The sequence below is a fragment of the Dipodomys spectabilis genome, unplaced genomic scaffold (assembly GCF_019054845.1).
Source record: "Dipodomys spectabilis isolate Male_0828 unplaced genomic scaffold, ASM1905484v1 ptg000301l, whole genome shotgun sequence".
NCBI classification, from domain to species: domain Eukaryota; kingdom Metazoa; phylum Chordata; class Mammalia; order Rodentia; family Heteromyidae; genus Dipodomys; species Dipodomys spectabilis.
The window spans coordinates 485,413-509,521 of record NW_024870978.1 but is presented as its reverse complement, the minus strand read 5'-3'; the positions used below and the strand labels follow the sequence as shown (position 1 = coordinate 509,521).

The following is a 24,109-nucleotide window of genomic DNA, read 5'->3' as shown; positions in this document are numbered from 1 at the left end:
CAATTAACTACCAGCTGGCGGGAAGTGGAGCTGTGATGGTGGTAGAGCCTCAGCCTTGAGCAAAAGCAGCTCAGGGACACATCGGGCCCTGAGTTTAAGCCCTGGGATGGCCACAGAAAAATTCAAAAAGAGAAGGTCAAGTTTATGTATCAGTGTCCTACCTACTTATGTGTGTATGGATATTACTTCCCATAGTGCAAACTCTGCTTTTATTTACTGGTTGTTTTTCAGATATGCTAGTTGTGAATACTGCATCATTCTCTTCATTTCAGGCCCATTGCTTTTGTCTTCCAGGGTTCTAGGCCTGTGCCTTTATATGATGCACATTGAAGCTCTCAGCAGCATTTATTTACATTTTATTATGAGGGCAATGCAGGAATAATCACAAATCAGACAGGGAAGTGAAGTAACCAGTATTCAGAAAATTCAACTTGAGAACATAAAATGGTAGCATACTTATGTAAAAACTACCATTAAGAAAAAAAATGAAGGGGCTGAGAATATGGATTAATGAGGGAGTGCTTGCCTAGCATGCAAGAAGCCCTGGGTTTGATTCCTCAGGCACCCATTCACAGACTAAGCCAGAATATGTGCTGTGGCTCAAGTAGCAGAGTGCTAGAGACAGTGCCCAGGCCTTGAGTTCAATCCAACAACTGGCAAAGAGATAGCTACCTAGGTAGGAAGGTAGGTAGATAGCTAGAAAGAAAGAAATAGAAAGATATATATAGAGAGAGAGAAAGAGAGAGAGAGAGAGAGAGAGAGAGAGAGAGAGAGAGAGAGAGAGAGAGAGAGAGAGAGAAAGAAAGAAAGAAAGAAACAAAGAAAGAAAGAAGGAAGAAAAGAAAGAAAGAAAGAAAGTTGATAGAAGAATCTGTTTTTGATATCAGAAGGAAAGAAGGGAACATTCCCAGTCATGAATCTTTCTGCAGTGTGCCAGGACACCAGCATCGCCTTCACACAAATGCAGAGCAGGATGACTGTCTCTGTCCCACTTCTCAGGCAGCCAAGAGCCCCAGAGTCAAGAGGGCAGAGCCAGGTTCTAACTCAGGTGTTGGAGACAGAAGAAAAATGGCCCTGCCCCTCCTTGGACTGGGGATTAGCATTAATGATGTGGAGAATGAAGGAAGGAGAAAAGACTGGCAGAGATAGAAGGGCTTTCAAACCTGACAAATGGAGAGTCAATATCCCACTCCCTGAGACCAGAGAACAGGGTTTTTCTACTCTGTTCCTCCCCTCCCCCCACTAAACTGGCTCTCTATTGGTAACCTAAAGATAGCCTGAGGCTCCCTTAACCTGAGGGAGGAAGGTTAATTAGTCATTGTTTGACCCTGCTGTAACTCTAACAAATGTTTCAGGTTTCCCCCATTGCTGGCTGTGCCTGGAATGAATGAAGTGGTTTTGCAGCTCACTTCTCTGTTGAGTGTGTACATTCTGCCTCCTAATCTTGCAGGCCTAGTTCTCTGTACCTAGTCTGGCTTTTGAAACAGTTTCCTGTCCTTCAAATACAGTGTTACACTGGAGTTCTTCCTGCAAACAGAGCTAGGACTTGGATCCTGAGAACTTCATTTGAACCCCGATTGGGTCAATAATATTTCTTTCCTTCTTCTGTAACTCAAGAACTCCAAGAATATTTAGAGTGCAAGTAACTTCTCATCCCCAAGGGAAACACAGGAATTTCTTAAGCATCTGACCTTTCAGAACAGGAAGTCAGAATGTCCCAGACTTCCCTGCCTTGGCTGGTTTCACCCTGAGATAGAGACCTCAGCCTCCTGAGCTAGGATGATGGGCGTGAGCTATTGGTTCTCTGCTAGGGTCAGAACTGTAATGACATTGATAATACAAGTCAACTGCTTATCACAAAAGGCTTGGGGAGCATATTAAGCCTTTCAAAAATGTGCCTTTCAGAACCCTGTAGGACACACGTTTATAATGCTAGAATCTGAGAGGCTGGGTTTATGGATGTGCTACACATGAACCTTGAGGTCTGACTCCAATTCTGGTGTACATCAGCATTCATGTTCCAAAAAATATTCTCATAAATAGCAAATAGGAAAATTACTTTGATTAACCCTCACTCTTTTTCCAGTTGTGTGTCTCAAACTGAAGCCTGGGCGCTGTCCCTGAGCCCTTCAGCTCAAGGCAAATACTCTACCACTTGACCCACATGGGGTTTTTTGATGGTTCATTGGAGGTAAGAGTCTAACAGGCTTTCCTTCCCTAGGCTGTCTTCAAACTACACTCTTAAGATCCCAGTCTCCTGAGAAAGTAGGTTTCCAGAGCCACTGGAATCTGGCGTATTTTTTTGCCAGACCTGGGGCTTGAACTTAGGGCCTGGGTACTGTCTTTGAGCTTCTTTTTTTCAAGGCTAGCGCTTTATCACTTGAGCCACACCACAGCTGCTGGCTTTTTATGAGTATTTTGCACTGAGGATTCAAACCCTGGAATTCATGCATGCTGAGCAAGCTCTCTACCACTAAGCCACATTCCCAACCTCAAACTTACGATTTTATCCCTCAACTTGCCTAGTCATAAGAAAAGGCTTCTGAGTATAAATCATCAAAACAAATCCCTATAGGAAGTTGTCCAAAGATAAATAAGACAATGCTCATACTGGGGACAGACTCTAACCATGTGATGACTTGACAAATGCCTCCATTTAATTATGTATCATGTTTCAACACTTAATAAAGTATTAATGAAAATGAGTCAATGTACTGAATTATTGTGTATAATTTATAATATATGTACACAACATAATAACTATTATGTGTATAATAATACTAAATACAATAAACAATAAAATGTACAACATAAAAATTAAATACAAAATCAATAATAATAATCATAATATGAAAAAACATGCATATGTACCTATATATATATATATATATATATATATATATATATATATTACACATGTATACAAATATTTTTTCTATTCCAGGGCCTTAATTCAGGCCCTGGGAACTCTAGCTTGAAAATTATTTCCTCAAGGACAGGGAGCTTAGCCTTCAATCAAGGTGCAAAAGAGTTACTTGGACAGTGAGCTCAAATCCCAGCAATGGGAGAAATACTGGCCCCAGTTCCAAGACAGTGACTTAATATTTGTAACAGAAACAGTTATGTTTATTCAGTTCCATACTGAACACTGAAAAAAAATCAGTGTAGAATTTTGTACAGCTATGCAGACATCCATCTCTTACCCCCAAAGTGCTTCTTGAGCACTACATAATTTTTTGTACCTTTTTAATTTTTAAACTGTTGTGCAGAGGGGTCACAGTTACATGACCACAGTAGTGAGTACATTTCGTATTGAGCATTGTTGCCTCCTTGTTTGTTTTTCCCCTACCATCCCTTCCCTACCATCTTCACAACTAACTTTCCTGCTGAGGTCAGTGACGTATTTATTTTTGGCTTGGCATGGGGTTTGAACTCAAGTAATGGCAACTCTGCACCTTTCGTCACATTGTTACAGATTCATCAAGACTCTGAGTTCAAATCCCAGGCTAGGAAAGAAAACGCAAAAATTGCAAACCAAGGAGCTTTATTATTTCAATTTAGTTCTGAGTATTTTGCCATATTCAGGTCATGGCAACTTTGACTCAGCTTCACTCTCCCTAGGCTGGGGTGCACCCTCGGGACCCAAAGCTGATCCTGGAACCCTAGGTCCAGAGGGCTTGCAGGAAGAAAAAAAAAAGCAGAAAAGCACAAAATGTGGGGAGCTGTAGATGGTTCATGGTTTTACAATTTTTTATTTGCACAGTGACCATCCTCTGTCTGAATGACATGGTTTCAAAGTGGACCCGGCCTGCCATTGCTTATGGCTGGCAGGCTATCAGGGAAGCCATAAGCCAACATGTCAGCATAGGGCCAGGGTTCAAATCCTAATCTTTACACTTACCAATGGCAGGAGATCACAAGAGACTCGTTCCTATGCATAAAAATACAGATTTACAGAGTAATTCATACATTTGTCTAGTCTAAAATTGGATGAAATAATCCTAGGATGCTAATTGACCTTAATTAATAGTTTATTAAGCATGAAAAGAATAATATTGTTTCAATGGAGATAAAATAAATACCTAAGAGTCGGTAGGAACATAATAGATGTCATTTAGTCATAGACAGACAGCTCTGGAACTCTTTAACAATATATATTTATTTGTATGCCACCCTCTGCCTATCCATGTATTGCTGTTTTGGCCAAACTTGGGGCTTGATCTCAGTGCCTGGGACCACCTGACAGCTTAATTGGCTAGAGGCTTCTGTGCTCACACTCACCCAATCATGAATTGGGCCTGCTAGGCCCTGAGTTGAGATACAAGCACTGCCAAATATTTAATCTTTGAGTAAATAGCCGAGTATGACACATGTTTTCCTTTTCTGGGAGAGTCCAGGGTGGAAGGCATGATAGAGAACACATCTACAAATTTAGATGGTATGTGATAGGATGTAAACAATGTAATAAATGGTATAGGTGTCATCAAAGTCAATAAAATAAATCATAAATAAATGAATAAAAACAGAAATAAAATGAATAACCACACTGAACATGATATGGACTGAACATCTGTGTGGAAGTATAAATCCTGCCACACCAAACACGATATCTACTGAACATCTGTATATAAGTATAAATCCTGTCTTTAAAATGTATACAAGGAGTATGTTTTCCATGACTGAGGCTTGAGTTCAGCCCACCCCAATGAGAAAGCAATAGTTGGAAATCCTGAGATACTGGTTTCTGGACCAGGAAAAGTCATGGAATGTGATCGATCTCATTGAATGTGTAGTTCATGCATGATGTGATTAGGAAGTCATAGGCAAGACTCATGGGGTATAGCTTATTTGTAAAGTAGTGTTGATTAAGCGTGACAAGAATCATAGTAGTCATGAAGTGAAGGCATCTGGAAAGATCCAAGAATCAGTAGAAAGATGGTAGATTGGATTCCATCACAGGTTATCGTCTCTCCTTCTCTATACAAATGTGTACTTATTTGCATACTACCTTCAACTTATGAATGGATGACTGCTGTGTGTCCCCCCAACCCCACCTGGGGGTCCATCTCATGTCCTGGGAACAGCCTTACTCCTTAGTGGCTCACAGGCTGGTGTGCTCACATGGACCCATTCATCAATTTGGTCTGCTGGTCCCCAAGTTCAGATCCCAGCTGTGCCAAAAGATTCATCCTGATGTCAGAAGCCAATTTTTGCACCTGGGTTCCTTTCCTGTGCAAGTCCTGGGTCTCAACTAGGATGAAGAATGCATGAGCCACTCTGTGGCCATGGGAATTGGTTGTTATCATGTGAGTTTCATCATATATTGAAGAAAATACACAATACATCCATGAATAGCATACAAAATAGAATAACTACACTAAATGCACAATGCAGTCCACACACGGATTTGAATATACATCCCATGTTTAAATGATTCATTCAGGACATTGTGGCCTCCCTGGTGCTCGATCTTTGTTCCTGGGTACCGACCAGATCCTTAGTGGCTCACAGTCTGGTGTGATCACGTGGACCCATTGGGCAGTTGGGCCTCCTAGGCCCAAAGTTCAAATACCAGCACTGCCAAAATTCACCCTGATGTGAGAAGCCAGCCATTGCGCCAGTTTTCCTGTGCTGTGCAAGTCCTGAGTCTCAGCTAGGATGGAGAATGCATAGGCCACTCTATACTCATGGGAATAGGTTGTCATGCAGATCACCACAGTTATATGTGTCATCCTATAATAAAGAAAATACACAATACATCAATGAAGAAGACACAAAATAAAAAGAATGACTACACTGAATGCAAGATGCTGCCCATCCATGTATGGAAATATAGATCCTCTGTTTAAATGATGAATTTATGACTATATTGGCACCCACCAGGGCTTCATCTTAGGTCATGGGAATGGCCTACCTCCTTAGTGCCTCATAGGCTGGTGTGTTCACCATGACCCATTCACCAATTGGGCCTGCTAGGGCTTGAGTTCAAATCCCAGCACTGCCAAAAGATTCACCATAGATTTGAGAAGCTAATCGATCCACCTGTTTTCCTGTCCTGTGAAAGTCCTGGGTCTTAGCAAGCATGGAGAATTCAATATAGACAACTTTGTAGCCATTCGAATAGGTTGTTATCCATGTCAGCATAGTTACATCTATCACCATACTCAATAAAATTCACAATACATCCATGAATAAGACACAAAATAAAAAGAATACCTACACTGAATGCAAGATGCATACCAAACTTGTAGGTAAGAGAGATCCTATGTTTAAAAAAGGCGGGCTTGTTATTTTGTCCAGTGCTGGGGCTTCATATCAGGCTCTGCACCAGGCCTGACATTCTATTCTTCAAGGATGGTGAGATTTCCCTTCCCCCAAAGTTCAACAGAGCTACCCAGACTTCAGTTCAAATCTCAGCACTGACAAAAGATTCATTCTGTTGTCAGAAGCCAGTCGTTGAACATGTTTTCCTCTCCTGTGTAAGTCCCAGTCTTCCACTAGGATGTAGAATGCATAGGCAACCCTATACCTATAGGAACAGATTGTCATCCATGTCAGCATAGTTATACCTGTCACCAAACTCAGTAATATACACAATAACTACATGAATTAGACACAAATTAAGGAGAAGTGCACCGAATGCAAGATACAGTCTACACATATATGTAAATATAGATCCCATATTTAAATTATGTATTTATGACTATCTGGACCTACCTGGGACTCGATGTCAGGTCCTGGGAATGGCCTATCTCCTTCGTTGCTCACAGGCTGGTGTCCTCACCTTGACCCTTTCCCCAATTGGGCCTGATAGACTCTGAGTTCCAATCCCAACACTGCCAAAAGATGAATAGTGATGTGAGAAGCCCATCGATTCACCTGTTTTCCTGTCCTGTGAAAGTCCTGGGTCTCAGCTTGGATGGAAAATGCATAGGAAACCCTATACCCAGGGCATTAGGTTGTCTTCCATGTAAGCATTGTTATATCTGTTACCTTACTCAGTAAAATACACAATACTTACATAAGGCAGAAAATAAGGAGAAAAAGTACTCCAAACGTAAGATGCTGTCCACACATATATGTAAATATAGATCCTATGTTTAAATTATTAATTTATGACTATCGTGGCCCACCCTGGGGATCAATGTCACTTCCTGGGAATGGCCTAACTCCTTTGTTGCTCACAGGCTGGTGTGGTCACCTTAAACTATTCACCAATTGGTCCTGCTAGGCCCTGAGTTCAGATCCCAGCACTACCAACAATTGGATTATGCAGTAAGAAGCCAAGTGTGAAAATTTTTTCCTTTTCTCTGAGAGTCTTGGGTGTCAGGCATGATGGAGAACACGTCTACAAATTTAGATTAGATTCCATATGATAGGATGTCATCAATGTAATAAAGGGAATGGGTTTCATCATAATAAAATCAATGGTAAATAAATGAATAAAACAAAAAGTACAAGGAACAACCACACATAACATGTATGGACTGAATATCCATAGGTAAGTACAAATCCTGTATTTACAATGTATATAAATAGTATGTTTTCCAAGGCTGGGGCTTGAATTTTGGCTTAGAGTACTGGCCTGACTTTCTTATCTTCAAGTACAGTGAGCTTCCCCTTCTTCCACAGTGCTGCAGATTTGCCCAGACTCTGAGTTCAAATCCAAACACTGGCAGAATAAACGGGGTGAATTGCAAGCCAGGAAGCTAATCTCTTTTAATTATTTTTTGCTCAGCAGGGGGCTTGGACTCAGGTTGTGGTAATTCTGCCTCAGCTTCGATCACCCTATGCTGGGGTGCAGCCACTGGACCCAGAGTAGATACTGGGATCCTAAACCCCCAGGCCTTGTGTGGCAAAAATGTACAGAAAAAATGCAGTAAGATGGCCTTTTTATGTTTTCTTCCCTTGCACGGTAACCCTCCTAGGTCTGAATGACACTGTTGCAAAGGGTACTTCATCTTGGATTGGTGAAGGTTGCCAGACTATTGAGGAAGTCATAGGTCCACATGGTAATGTAGGCCCTGATTTCGAATCCCAGTCCTGACACCAATCAATGGCAGGAGACACTAAGAGACTCGTTCCCATCCATGGGAATAACAAGATAATATTATCAATGAGTTGATGGTGAATGACGCTCCTATAAAATTAGACAGAATCATTTCAGGAGACTGATTTTATTTAATATTTATGAAGCATTAAAAGAATACTATTACTTACAGAATGCAATATTTTCAGAATATTGATTGATTTACTTAATAGTTTGTTAAGCATGAAAGCAATAACATTAATTACACGGAGGCATTATAAATTCCCAAGAATTGGTAGGAATGTAGTCTGTATAACTGAATAATGTATAGACATCTCTGGCACTCTATAAAGATATATATTTATTAGTGTACTACCATCTGCACGTCAATCTGTTCTTATTTTGTCAACCGCTGTGGCTTGATCTCAGGTACTCGGAACTGCCTGTCAGGTCAATTTGCCACAGGATGGCAGCCTGACACTCACCCATTCATGAATTGGGCCTTGTAGGCTTTGAGTTCAGATGCCAACACTCCCAAAAAATGAATCGTGTAGTAAGAAGCTGATGGTGACATATGTTTTCCTTTTCTGTGAAAGTCCTGGGTGTCAGGAAGGATGTGCAATACATATGCAAACCTATATCTTATGTAACCAATGGAATCACTGTTCTATGTGTCATAATAGTCAATGAGTAGCCAATACATGAGTAAATCAAACAATAAAGTAAGTAACTACACTTAATGCAATATGGAATCAACATACGTATATAAATATAAATCATATATTTAAAATGTACACAAATAGGATGTTTTCTAGTGCTGGGCATTGATTTCAGGCCCAAGGAACAGACTTGAATTTCTTGAATTCAAGGAGGCAAGCTTCCCCTTCCCACACAGTGGAACGGCAGGGTTACCTAGACCATGAGTCCAAATCCCAGTCCTGGCAGAAAAAAAAAAGGCATTTCCATGCTATGTGATGCCCAATTCGTAGGTATTTCATTTGCACTCTATTTAATGAAGGTGAATGTTTAAATTCTTCATAAAGTATTAATTAATATTGACCAGTGTCCTATAATGTAATTGTGTATAATTTTATCCTCGAATCACTCAAGTACTGCCCATTTAACCATGACATACATCACATTCCTTTGGTAATCATATGAATAGGAATGAGTTTCATAGGATCTCCTGCCATTTGTTGGTGGCAGGGCCAGGATTCAAACTGTGGGCTCTAGCTCCTCCCAATTAAACCTGAGGATAGGGAACTCACAGGCCTGTCCAAGAACATCAGCAAAACCAATGATTAGCCAGGCATCAGTGGCTTTCATCAGTCCTCCTTAAAACTTACAAGGCTGTGAAAGGAGGATCATGGTCAAAGTCACCCTAGGCAGGAAAGTCCTTGAAATTCCTGTCCAACTTGTGCCAACAAAGCCAGAAGTAAAGCCATGTGGCTCCAGTGGTAGAGAGCTAGCCTTAATCTAAAGCAACTCACAGACTGTGCCCAGATCCTGGGTTCAAGTTTTGGGAACAAACAGACACACACAACAATCTGTGCAGCCATCCGGCTAAAGCAGGTAACCCTCTTGTCCCCAAATGGATTGGACAGAGTTCTCTGGGAAAGGGGCTGCCGTCATTTTGACTCCACCCATTCTGCCTGGTCACAGGATTCCAGCCACACCCCCATTGTTTTATGGTTCTTTCTGACCAATGGGATACAAGAATGGTGGCCACGCCCACATTCCATGCTGCCCAGTAGCACCATGATTCCCTCTGTTTGTAGACACCACTACCAGCAGTTAAGGAAGGTAGAGGAGGCTGAGTGGTGAGCAAGAGACTCTAGGCCTAAAAGGAGAGGCCTTCCTCAGGCCCACCATGTGCCTGCCTGAGTCCCGGCCCCCTCCCCACCTTCCCCATGGAGCAGCATTTCAAACCTGGTGCTGCGGGCTCAGACCCATGGTTTCCTCAGGCAATGGTGCAATGGTGTGCCACGAGCCAGCTTGCGGCCCTAACCTGGTCCTGGCTCCTCTGTCCTCTGCTCAGGGCCTGAGTGTCATGCCTCTGCCATTGCTGCTTGCCCCACCTAGAGTAGCTGCCAACAGCTTCTGCCAGCAACACATGTGAGTGGCTGCCACACATCCCCGCACCCTGGGACCCCATATCTCCTCCCTCCGACCCCAACCCGCACCTCCCCTGTGCCCCACATTCTGGCCCACGCCCTGCCACAAATGTGCCCGAGGGGAGGTGGTGGGTGTTGACCCGAAGATCCTACCCCCATCCCCAGCGCCTAGTGTCCCAGGAAACGGGGAGATGCAGGGTTGGGTGAGGAGTGGGCGCCACAGATCCCCTGGCCTGTAGCAGTGGGAGCAACACAGCCGCACATCTGCGCCCTTCCTCTCCATTGTGAGAACCCGGTGGCTTTAATCAGAGGTGTAGAGCAGCATATATACACCTGCCTTCTGGGGTCTTTTCCTTTTTTTCTGGGGATAGGAGGTGTTGGATGCAGATTATTGACACCTTGCTGTGTGAGCCCTTGTCTTCTGTGCTCAGTCAAACTTTCACCTGAAAACAGAGAGACAGAGACATAAGAGAGAGACAGAGAGAGAGAGATCATCTTTTTCCTTGTACAGCCTGACTCTGCTCAGGTTTGTGATCAGTTGGCAAATTGCAGGTGTTGAATGGATGAAACTTCTGTCACCGGTCTGAATGTGTGTGTGTGTGTGTGTGTGTGTGTGTGTGTGTGTGTGTGTGTGTAGAAGTGGGTTGTAACAAGGAGGCCAAATGCTTTGGTAACTTCTACCTGCTATCTTTGGGGCATGTATGGGATTCACAGCTGAGGTCGGGGGCCTGGAAAGGTGAGAGGCTTGAAGGGGACACAGCACTGTTAAATTACAAGAACAAGGGATCTGTGTGCAATGGAGCTGTGTACTATTTTGGGCCTGGTTGGTGGCACTGGGAGCTTTGGAGGACCTGGGAGTGTGGCCTGCAGGGGATGGTTTCCCAGGGGGAGATAGAGCATGACCAACACTTAGTAAGGATATGAGTTCTGCTAGTATGGAGCGCAACAGCATAGGTCAGACTCTGGGTCTTCTCATCATGACATCTGATGGGTGAGGTCAACCTTATTTTAAATCTTGAGCTGTGATCTTCAGATCTCAGCCCCCTGAGTACTTAGGATTATAGGCATGAGCCTCTGGCACTGGGACTCTGGTTCTTTTTGGTATATTAGGGTTTGACCTCAAGGCCTTAGGCTTGCCAGTTAGGTCTTCTAACATGCGAGTCAAGATTTTCTGTCTTGGGCATTTCTGAGATGGAGAATTAATATATGCTCAGGCTAGGCTGGATCATGGTCCTCCTATCTGTGACAGGCATTAGCCACCAGCCCCATTCTTCTGTAGTTGGAATGGTAGACATGTAGCGCCACACTCAGTCATTGGTTTAGATGGATTGTCCCAAACTCAGTCCACAGCAGCAGATTCTTGACCAGAGGTGAAGCTCTGGGTTGGGCCTCAACCATTGGACTTCAATCTCCTCATGGCACAGTTGTGAGGAAACAAGAGATTAATACAGAGGGATCTCTGGAGCAGGGACAGGCACAGAGGGATGGGCCATCTGATACTGTTCTTGGCAATTCTGTGAGCATATGATAGGAAGATACCCGGAAAGATCTCAGATGGTGTGTGTTATTAATGGTGCAACAGGTATGGGATTATGAAACAAAACATGGCTCTCTTTATTTATTATCCTATCCCCATGAGTAACGGGATCCTTCACTTTGTTCAGTTTTAAAGCTGGGGATACTGGGGCACAGATAATCCGGTTGACCTACTAATGACTCCCAGCTGACAGGAAGCTCAGCCTGACTTCTCTGCCATGCTCTCTAGGACAATGGGTGCTATTCAGTCCACATTTTGTGGTGGGAAGTCCACTTCTTTTCAGTCATGGGGCTTGAACTTTGGGCCTGGGGCAGCTCCCGGAGCTCCTCAGCTCAAAGCTAGCACTCTAACACTTGAGTCACAGCACTACTTCCAGTTTTCTGGTGGTTCTTTGGAGATAAGAGTCTCAGAGTTGTTCCTGCCCGGGATGGCTATAAACCACGATCTTCATATCTCAGCCTTTATTGTACTTAGGATTATAGGCCTGAGCCACAGGCACCTGGTTTAAGTGTAATTCTGACATTCTTTCTTTCTCTTTCTCAGCATCACCATGTGGTTAGAACCAAGGTGGCCCTCTCATTCTGGAGGTAGGCTGTGGGTAAGGAGCTGTCTCACTCAGTCTGTTGTACTAGCACCATGATGTAAGTCCCTCTGTGCCCTGGCTACACTGTGACAGTTATGCATTGTCCATCTAGCCTTACTGGACTCCGTACTGTGTTCAATGCACTTTTCTAGCAAAAATTACTGGTTAAAATTATAATACATAGTTACAGAATGAAAATGTAATGCCATCTTAAAAAAGTCATTTAGGGTTTTGGGAATGTGGTTTCATGGTATGGTGATTGCCTAGCATGCATGAAACCTTGGGTTCAATTCCTCAGTACCACATAAATTGAAAAAGAAACACTGGAAGTGGTCCTGTGCCTCAAGTTGTGGAGGGTTAGCCTTGAGGGAAAAAAAAGCTGAGGAATAATTCCCAAGCTCTGAGTTCAGTCCCAGGACTGCCAAAACAACAACAGCAACAACAACAACAATTTAGTTAGTAAATGCAAAATAAAGAACCCATATTTGGAATATATAATTGCTTCTTCCATACTAATACCAGACAATAGTCCCTAATTCATGTACTTTGCCTATGTTAGGATACTGTGTTGAAAGGATGTTTTGTTCATTACTCACAGCAATTAATGCCGGGAATGTGCTTAGATGTCAGGTGAAGATTAATACTGGAAAATTAAAAGATTCCAGGCTTTTGAGTGGGGTCACTGCTAATCACAATGAGAAGGATAGTCTAAGTGAGGTTTGGGAACTACTTTGGCTAGTCATCACACCAAAAAGGCAAAGGCTAATTAACAGTTGTGACAGAAGAGAAGGAATAACTCCAGATGGAAAGAAAAAATGATAGTAACTAAGGTATAGGAGAAACCGTTCTAGGGAACCATGTTTGGTTATTGAAGAATTAGTTATCAACTAGGATTATTCCTCATTGCCTTTAGCATTCAAAATCTCCTAGGCTAGTTCTTAATCTCTGTGTGATAAATGTATCTTCTTCTATGCTGTTCTTTCATACCTGATCTCCTTTCCTTTCTAAAAACCTGTCTTTCTATACATCTCTATGAACATTTCCTGATACTAAATACACCTACAAAGATGAAAGTGGATGCTAATGTAAGAGTCCCATAACTCATGAGTCATTAATGTAACAAAATGGAAAAGGAGGACATATTTATTGCTACTTCAATTTTTCTGAAAAGCTGCAATGTCACATCATTTGGTTCAGATTTCCATTCTTTGTCTACATAGTGACATTAAGTGCACATAAATGCAAATATGAGCCGGGTGCTGGTGGCTCATGCCTGTAATCCTAGCTACTCAGGAGGTTGAGACCAGAGGATTGTGGTTCAAAGCCAGCCTGGTCAGGAAACACTGGTCCATGAAATACTTATCTTCAATTAACCCCAGAAACCCGGAAGTGGTGCTGAAGCTAAAGTGGTAGAGTGCTCAAGTTGTGGTGAAGAGCTGTGAGACAGTACCCAGGATCAATGTTCAATCCCCACAACCACCAAAAAAGTGCAAATATGGCTTTAAGTTTCCCCCAAAGGAATGATGAAGTCAATTGTAATCTTCCCAAATGATTTAGTAGTGCACCTACTTTTGCTGAGTTATTTGTTATGGCTTCTTTGCTAAACATATTCTCTCCGTTAAAAATTGTCAAATATTAGCTTTATAATAAACTTCATCTAATATTTCTTGGTTCAAAAGAGAAGTCTATACAGTTGATGTCACTTAGCTTTCTTATTGTCTTATTTTAAAGCCAACCCAGGCAAGAGAGTCTGTCAAACACTTATCTGTAATTAAACACCAAAAAAGCCAGAAGTGGAGTTTTGGCTCAAGCAGTGGAGTACTAGCTTTGGGCCAGGTGTGAAAGAAAGACAACTGTTCAGGGACAGGGGCCAGTCTCTGAGTTCAAGCCCCAAAACCAGCACAAACTAAACAAACAAGCAAACAAAACAAACCCTGGGTATTTCTTTGGGACTCTCCTTATAATAGTGGTGGTCCAAGAAGAGACTCCTTTTGCTGATCATACTCACTGGATCCTGCTTTTTTGGAATCCTTATTGCTATGGAAAACTCATGACCAGACTAAAGGAATTGATAACTGATTCCTGCACCAAGAGAATCATCCCAGGTGTGAAACATCCATCCATAAGACACTTTAAAACCTCCATATCTTTGCTTCTTTGCAGTAGAACACTTTTAAAACAAAGTTACTTCCTTTTGTTCTATGCTGGCCTTCAAATGGCATATTGTTTCCTGTTATAATACTCTCAACCAGAAGTTTACAGACAAATTTTATATGAGTAAAGGACACACTCAAAAAAAGTCAGGGACAGAGTTTCCTTCCAGCCTTGGATTCTTTTCTTGTACAGTAAAAAGGAAAGCAATAGTTAACTTGAACTTTATCATTTCTCCATGTTCAATTCCTTTCCTGGGATCAGTTTCCACGTCCAATAACAGTTACTTCCACTTATTTCCAGTAACAATCTATTGTGCTGCTACAGAAAATAATGACTGTTTAATGGCTTCATTGAAATAGCACAAGGACACTTTTGGACATGAGGTAACACGTGTTTCAGAGACAACTTAGTAAAGAGAAATGCAATTTAAATTGCTTATTAATATATTATCCATGATAACATTTTGTTCAAACTTCTTATGTGCTCTGTAAATTAAGGTGAATTTTAAATGGGAAGAAGGTTCTCAGATCATTTTTTGTGAGTCTATGTGCTGTGCATTAATTTCCCAAGTGTACATGAGTTAACAGTAAGAGAAACAATAGCAATTATAGGAGAAAAAGAAGTTCTGTGTTTATGTATAAGTGTTCAATATAATATAGAAAACTCTACAAATAAAAAAAACATTGAAACAATAATGCCAAGTCCAGTATGTAGATTTATGTGAGTGATACGGAGAAAGCATTACTCCTAAGTGGAACATGAAGCATGAGGCCACTCCCTTTCTAAATCACGCTTGATAATCACGTAAATGTGCAAAAAGGAAGATGGAAGAATGATTCTGTTTCCAATGTAAGTCAGATATGGAAGAATAGACTTAACTGGAAAAAAAGAGTCCATCTGAGAGAACAGGAATTATACTAGAAATGAACCTGGTGGCTAAGATCACATTTCTTTTTCTTTCCTTTTCTTAAGTTCTTTTTTTGTTGTTGTTGTTTTCTATGGAAAATGAAATATAGGACAGGGCCCTGTCCCTCTGAAATGCAGCTCAAGGCTAGTGCTTTTCCACTTGAGCCACAGTGCCACTTCCAGTTTCCTGGTAATTATTGGAGAAAAGAGTCTCCAGGACTTTCCTACCCATGCTGGCTTTAAACCCCAATCCTCAGATCTCACAACAACTTGGTTTATGATCACATTTCTAACAGTGTGCACTCAGGATATGTAATGTAAATGTTCATCTATCTTTATATGAATTCTTGAGTTAAAAATCTGGGCTACAGGTTAGACTTTACACTCACAAAAGTGTTTGAAGTTTAAAAGTTGATACTCCTGGAAAAATAAAACCTAAGAATGTAAAGGAGTCTGGGAAGTTCAATTTGCATCTGGCTTGGACAGTATAGGCTTTAAGACACTACCTATAATTAACCAGCCAAAAGCTGGAATACCAGTCACAAGCAAGATTGCTGAATAACACCTTTAGGGTTTTGCATACATACATACAAACATGCACATACACACAGAGGCACTTATACCTGCACACAAAAATACACAAATGAAACAACTCTCAGAATATGTAGAAAAGTTAGAAAAAATAGAAAATAGGTCCTGAGTAAGACTATAATCAAGTGATAATTTTTAATATTAGGAAGCCCTCAAGTGAACTTTCCCCCAGAAGTTGACAATATTACAGAGGTAGGGACCAAAGATAGTAAGAGAGTCAAGCAATCATTATTAACGGGATAGGATCCATTGAGGAATGAGTCAGGGAACCCTGCAGGTGCATATAAATGTTTATATCCTGTGTCAAATGTTAAAACATCTTTGAAATTAGTACATAAACAGTCAGAGCAGTCAGTCCAGTGGATAAGATCATAGGAGAAGTTCAGAATTGCTAGTCTGTTTCTAGATTAAATAAAGAAAATATGGCAGGGCAATGTGATACAACCCTGGAATTCTAGCACTCAGACAGGAGATTAGAGAGTGGAATTACATAACGATACCTTTCCTGGACCAGGTAGAATAATTTTGTCTCAGTAAAACAAACCAAACAACAAGAAAGGAATACACAGTTGTAAGTTTGGCCTAATTTTGTCATTATGTTTTGAGAAGTCAAGTTTCCTATTGAATGCAACTCATATATATCCTCACTTGTGTTTTAAATGCTCTCATCATTATATAACATCCCTAGATGCAAGATAGCTCATGATTCCCATCCAAAAATTTGCAAAAGTAATTAAGTCTCATTCTGTTGGATTCCAAATAAATGTTGAAGGATTACAAAAGCTTAAGTCTGGAGAAATAGCAAAGTTCGTCTAATGTAGGACTTTGTAGACCTTGTTAAATTAGAATTTAGATTTAAAATATATTTTTTGGTTTTGTTTGTAATTTCATATTCTATAGGATACTACAAAATTCTTTTTAAGTAGAGGGATTAATTGAAAAATTCACAAATGATTCTGGCATTCTATTTGCGTAGATATTCTTTCAAGAGAATTATAATTAGAACATAGTTAATAGATAATTCGCACAGTTCATGTATACCAGGTTAATGTGAATAATCTAGAGAGAGTTGCCAACAAATGGATGACATTAATTTATACATTTAGAAAAACCAATTTTTTAAGGGTTTGGTTTAATATGGTATGAAGATAGTAATTGTGTGACATCTTCTTTCTTCTTCCTATATGTAACACAGGAAGCCATTTCCTTATTTACGTGCCTCTGTATACATGGAGAAAAATGCTGGTTTTGGGGTTTGTTTTCAATTTTGTTTTTGTTTTATTGGTTCGTCCTAGAGCTTGAACTCTTGGCCTGGACAGTGTCTCTGAGCCTGTTTATGCTCAAGGCTCATGCTCTACCACTTCAAACTCAGGGCCACTTGAGTCTGGCTTTTGTGGAGAAGATTTTTGGAGGTAAGATTCTAAGAAACCTTCCTGCCTGGGTGGGCTTTGGATCATAATTTTCCTATCTTAGCATACTGAATATCTATGATAATTAAAAAAGTATAAATATAAATAGTATTTGCAAGTGTTCTGATCTCAGGAATACCAGTGGAGGAAAAATGATGCAGCTCAGTTTATTGTGTTCTTTTCAGAACAAGGAGGGTGTCACATTAGCAGAGGTGTAGTATTTTTCAAAATAGAGATAAGGTATTCTTGATGTGAATCAAGGAATTTTAAGGTGTCCCTTACAAGTTGGAAACTGTTGGGCTAGGATGACTTTATGGCATAAATCTTGGGATTGATGGTCATAGAAATAATAGCTTACTCATAAACAATTGCTTACTCTTGAAGAATTAATTATTACACATGCTTCACAGTTTTATCCTCTACCAGAATGTGGCTATTTTTCTGTTTAGTTCTCAATCTGTAATACCCTATTGGAAACTGCATCTATTGCAGAATTACATAACATGCAAACAGGTACTGTTTTGAATCTCTTAGGAAGGTTGAGAATTTAAAAATGAGTAGCTATTAATCATAGGAATCTTGAAGAACACATATATTCTGTCCTGTTAACAACTTACTTACTTTTAAAAGTTATGGGTTTCCATAGCATTAAACTGTTTTCTGTTTTAGAATGAGAAAGTACAAAATTTATTCTTTTTTGAAAAATTTGGCAAGTATATTGTGAAAATATTGTTTACTTGGATGACATTCAAGTTGATGACCCTCTGATAAAGAAGGGGTAGTTAATTCAAATTAGATGCCAAATAGTATTGATTTTTAAAATGTTACTGCATAAAGAATATTACTTACTGTGCCAATACAGTGAAATTATATTTTATGCAGCTTATTGTTTCAATTTTATTATAAAAATGATGTACATTGGGGTAACAGTAATTGTAAGGTATTAAATCATAACTTTTCAAACTTGATAACCCTCCCTCATTTTTCTCACAGTTTTCCTTCACCCTTTCACCCCTCACAATTGTAATGTACAGTTCCAACATATTGTCTTGTGAGTATTGTTATTGCATTGGTTTGCCTTTGGTCCTTGGTCTCACCATTATGTTTTTTCTTTTCCCTTCGCTAATCAAGGTAAATGTATACACAATACAAAATGAAATACAGCAGGGATAAACCATAGGGGAAAACCCAAAGAAAACAGAATTCACATAGTTCATCAAAAACAACAACCACAAATGAAAAAAAAATCTGGTTCCATATCTTGGAATTCATTTTGCTTAGCATCAGCTAATATGGTTATATATACGCATAACAAAGCCACTGGAAAATAATAGTTGCATTGATAACATGCTGAAAAGAACATGTTAACATTTTGATGGTAAAGGTGGAATTAGGATTGGTGAATTCGCGGTTCTAATAAAGGATTTTCAAGGGTTTTAAAGTTATGACAGGTAAAATATAATTGTTCAAAATTTTTAACAACTTAGCCTATTAAGAAAATTTAAAATTGCCTGGAAGAATAGGCTTTCATGCAAAGAAATCCAAGGAGACTTAGTAGAGAGGGAGCAATGTGGATGAAGATGGCTCTTTTTCACACTAAACAATCAGACCTTAGAAACCTTGCTGTAAATCCTGTAGGTTCCCTTGAGAATTGTCCTTACCCAGGAACTATATTCTCACTGTTTGAAACAAGGTTGTATTGGAATTTAAATTAAAAGTTCTTAAAAAAATGAGGCATCAAAATTTGTGAATTTACCTTTAATTATCAAACATTAATTCTCTGAAAGAGATAATTTGAGTCAAAATATTTAGGGAGAAAGTGACCTCCACAATGAAAGAAGTTGTTGAGATTACACCTTTCTGTTTGTAACACTTTCCACAATGTCTTTGGAAGTGAAGCAGTGAAACACAGAAAAAAATCTGATTGGATACTTCAAACCAATGATTTCACATTTCCAAGAGGCTCACAAAAATAATATTCTTATTAATATGAGATAGTGAAGACATCTTTTATTACATATGCCTAAAAGTTCAGAAAAGAATTGAGCAAATGGAAAAGTTAATAAAAAAAAGTTTTCTTAGAAGCCTTAGCTTAGTGTATTGTTTTCTGCAGTGAAGGGAGGCCAAAACTTTTTAATATAAATTGTGTTAGTATTTTTACTCCCAAAAGTGATTTTACAGAGCCCATTTGTCTCACTATAATGCAGAACTGATTGAATGAAGACATGAAAATAAATTCCACATCCAAATGAGGCAACTTAAAGAGTTTTAAAAGAGAAATAATGAAGATGTAGCAGTGGTGGAGCCTGTATGGCTCTTCAGCTTCATTAGACTTGAAGCCAAGAAGCTGTGATTAATTGGAACTCGGCAAGAGCTAAGACAAGGACATAAAAGTAGGACATAGAAGCATTGTCCTTTTGTAACAGACACTTTCTTCCAAGGTATGGGTGATTTAACTCTATTCTCCTCCATACATCTTGGTCAACAAATGCAAGACCAAGAGAAAAATAATCTATTGAAATAATTTTGCATAGAATAACTTCACTGTTCCTGATATGGTATCTAAGGTGAATCTTAAGAGAGAACATAAAAGTGCAGTATTTTTTTGTTTCCTCTAAGCATCTTGTTAGCAAAATATATTTTTGAGGTTAGACAATTCTGATTGAACCAACAAGTGATGTAGTACTTTTTATTGTGGGCACTTTAGACAGAAGAAGTCTTTCAAGGTAAAAGAAAAAAAATACAGCCAAATATTTGTGATCACAGCCTCTTGGACGGTTTTCTGGAGACAAAGTTTAGCATTAGAGTTCTCCTCATTAACATAGATGTTGTTTCATGGCAACCAAATGCAAGAGGGAAGTTCAATGGACTCACTTGGCCAATTAAACAGCATGAAAGAAGAAAATGACAAATAATATTTAATGAAATAATTTTGACCAATTACTTTGTCAGAAGAAAAAGGAAAAATATAATTCAAAATCAATTGACTTAAAAGTATGAAGAAAGAGTAGTGAAGAGAGATTAGAGAAAATATAGAGGACTGTTTTCTCTCCAGTGGAGTAATGGGTTCTTATCTTGTTTCTTCCATTCTACCTCACAAGCTACCAAGTGTGTCTCAGGACTGGATTATCCAGTTCAGACAGAAAACTCGTAGAAGAAAGATACTGTTTACAGCAGATATAGGTGATTTATAACCTTAAACAATCTAATTCTGTTCAAAATTCTCCCCTATCCCAAACTTCCCTCTTTGAACAGCTTTGTTTGCTTTTCCCAAGACTGCCCTTCATTAACTGATTTAAATTTTGAGAGGTCATCTTCATACTCTCTAGAGATTGCTGTTTGGTTGTGATTTTTGTGTGTTTTTGTTTCTTGTGTTTTTTAACTGAATTTTAAAAGGTTGTGCAATTGTGTTACAATTAAATATATCCATCTAATTGTCCAATGATCCTAGATCAGAGTCACTCCTTCCATCATTCTCAACCAACCCTTTCTCCAAGATTTATTTCTAATTTACCACTTCCTTCATCATATGTGTGCATTAAGTATTCTAACTGTGCTTGCCCCTTGTTCATTTTGCATTCATTCTATGTCTTTTCTATAATTCCTCTCTGGTTTCAACTTCCTGATAGTCATTCTGTTAAACTATCTGTTAATACTTTGAAAGGTTTATATACATTCCATGGAGTCTCAATTCTGCATATTCTTCAACTGATGTCAGGTTATATTTCCATAATTCATTCATCTGCAGCAACAATTTGCAAGACTGGAGACGTGAAGCACCTAAACATGATTTTATTCTCACCCATTTGGAAGATTAATCTTTAGTCAAAAAGAAAGTTAAAAAATAGTTTAGAATGTATTCCTAACTATGAATTTTTATAAATGGCTTTATACAATGGTGTGATTCTTTTATTTTACATGGAATAATATTTTCTACTACCCATAAGTTTTGGAAAAAGAAGAAAATTGAATTTATTCCTAGAGAGGAATATGATAGAAATAGAAGATAGATATTATGTTTGTCATATCTCTGATGAGTACCCATATTCAAGACTTAAAGTCATATTTCTTACTATGTTAGACAGAGGGAAAACATAAAATAACATATGATAAGGCAACTATTTGTGATTTTTTAAAAATCTACCTTAATAAATGATGAAATTTATTAGGTAACGTTTGGGTTTGAAATTTAGGAGGCTGATCCATTTAACACACTTCTGGAAGGCTCTTACTGAAAAACACAAATTGTGGGTGGTACTATTTCTACACTTTAAGGAATGGTTGAATATGTTTGGCATCAGTGCTGTGTAAATAATTCAACTCTATTGTAACTTGCTCCCTATACTTGTAAAACTTGTAATGTCACTAAGTATCACCAACTTGTCAAATGTTATTTTGGCGAGTGTGATTTCAAAAAGTTTATTTGAAAAGGAATACACTTTCAGGAGATTAAATGTAGATTATCATTGGTTTGAGAGTGATATTTTTATACCACAGAAACATGTTTTACTGAAGTCCCAGTGTTTGAAGCACTCTTTAGTGCTTCCTATGTTTTTCTGAATTACATTTGAGCTCTAAGTCAAGATTTCAGGGCTTTGGTAGACCAATTATTGATCTATCCTCCCAGGAACTATTTTTTGGCCCACTTATGTTGGAATAAAATCTTTCGTTAATAATAGGTGAGGGGTATTAAAAATAATCTTATGACACTTTGTGAACTTGTTCACTCATATGGGCTGGTCATCTGTAAGTTGAATGTTTAAATTACAGTACTTTCTCTCAAATTTTGCGATCTCATCCTTCATTTTAAGTAGCCTTGTATTTCACAATTGCTTACTGCTAATTCCTGCATCTCAAGGAATTGGGGCCCTGAAATATAGGAAATGCGAAATTGAGATGGGTCTTTGTGTTGATTACTTTGTGTTGATATGTTGCATGGGCTTTGGTGAGAAGTTTTGCCCCTGTTATCTGATGATGCAGGTAACTGGGACCTGGGTTCCTAGGATGCATGGGTATTGCAGAAGAATAATATTTTTTAGACATCTTAGCAAAATTTGGGTATAATCAGTAGGAATGCTTCAGAAATATGGAGTAAAACAGTTTAGGACAAGCGAGTTAAAAGAATAAACAGCAGCAGAATAAAATCCATTATTGATTAGAGGAAAACATTGTTTTTTTTACCATGTGGATTCAGAAGACAAAGAACAGTTAGAATGTATCACAAGTTTATACTAAAAACATTGCATTGATACTTTTTATAGTCTAATATATATTTTAAACCTAATTATTTATATTCCAATCCTATTTATTGGAATAAATATCAATTTATTTGTCAAATTATCAACTAATTCTAGTAAGTTTCATTGTGTGAAATATAAAATCAGCACATATAAATAAAAAATATATAACTATATATAATATAATTATAAGGCACACGTTTTGTATTGTTCTGTTGTAGTTACTGTCCTAAAGGAAACTCTGTTTTAAAGTATTATTCCATTATCTCTACTTCAGTGTTTGATAGAGTTAGACATAAAGATTTACCATTTGTAGATTTACAGCATGGAGGCAAGAGGAAACACTGTGAATAAAACATTATCAATTTAATGCCTAATAACGAGGAGAAACATACGCATTTCTCCTGCAACTATGAAAATATTGGGTGATAAAAAGGCAGTAGTGCAAGTTCCTGCCTGGTTGGATGGTAGACAGGCCAGGACATTAAGTAATCATGCATACGAACAATTTTTTCACCTTCTTGGCATTAGCTACTTTTGAAATGGAAGGTATAATAAACAATTATATTTTGATAAAATACCTTCTAGTCTGAACAGTTCTGTTTGAACTGTTCATCTCTCTATGATCCCTTGTAACCAAGATTAGTTTTCTTCTAGTAAGACAATGTACGCTGTCAGAGTAAGATATTCTGGTTGGGTTGTTCCCACATGGAAGAAGTGTAAAGGCTCAGGTAGACATTTGTTCCTGTAACACCTCATTTGGGAAAATGTCAGCTTAAGAAGTTTAGAAGTAGCTCTTAAGCATCGCTTACTTTGAATACATTAGGTCCGCAAAGCAAATTCAGTTGAATAAATAAGTATTTGAAAAAGCCATCGCCTTTGGACCTATCTATAAATAATTGAGAGTATGATCAAATTCCATATAAAAAGACTTAAGATAGTCATTGACAAAAAAATTTTGCAAATGTGAGCAATCGACTGATAAATATAAATTTTCCACTATTCACAGAATTTTAGGGAAATAAGATCGATAGCTTTGTTAGGAACAATAAAGTTTCCTTGTTACAAGTATGCACCCATAGATATAAACCTGTATAAAGATTGCATGATTAACTACTTAAATTTAGAGGATACTACACGCTTCAGCAGCACTTATACTCAAATTACAATACAGAGATTAACATGGCACTTGCACAAGGATAATATGAAAATTTGAGAAGTATTCCATATTTTTCACTCTTCAGATACAAGAAATGAAAAACAGTTATTAAAAATTTGATTACAAAATTACAAGTGTAACAACACACGTAATTCATATAATTTACTTCGACATCAGTGTATTAAATCTTCACCTCAGAAAGGCATTTACATAGCATAAACTTTACAAATATTTTCAAATTAGACAACATTGTTATTTTATCCCAAATAAAAATAATATTAAGTCCTAGAAAAAAAGGACGCAAACTGTTTCTATATGGAATGCAATTGGAAAGGATACATTAATGAACCTATATATGATAAAATAATGTAGAATTCAAAGTATATCAAG

The 24,109-nt window shown here is 38.6% G+C and overlaps 1 pseudogene; it reads left to right on the top strand.

The window, feature by feature from the left end:
• Nucleotides 1–23,697: 23,697 nt before the first annotated feature.
• Nucleotides 23,698–23,794, top strand: LOC122127462 (annotated as a pseudogene).
• Nucleotides 23,795–24,109: the final 315 nt, after the last annotated feature.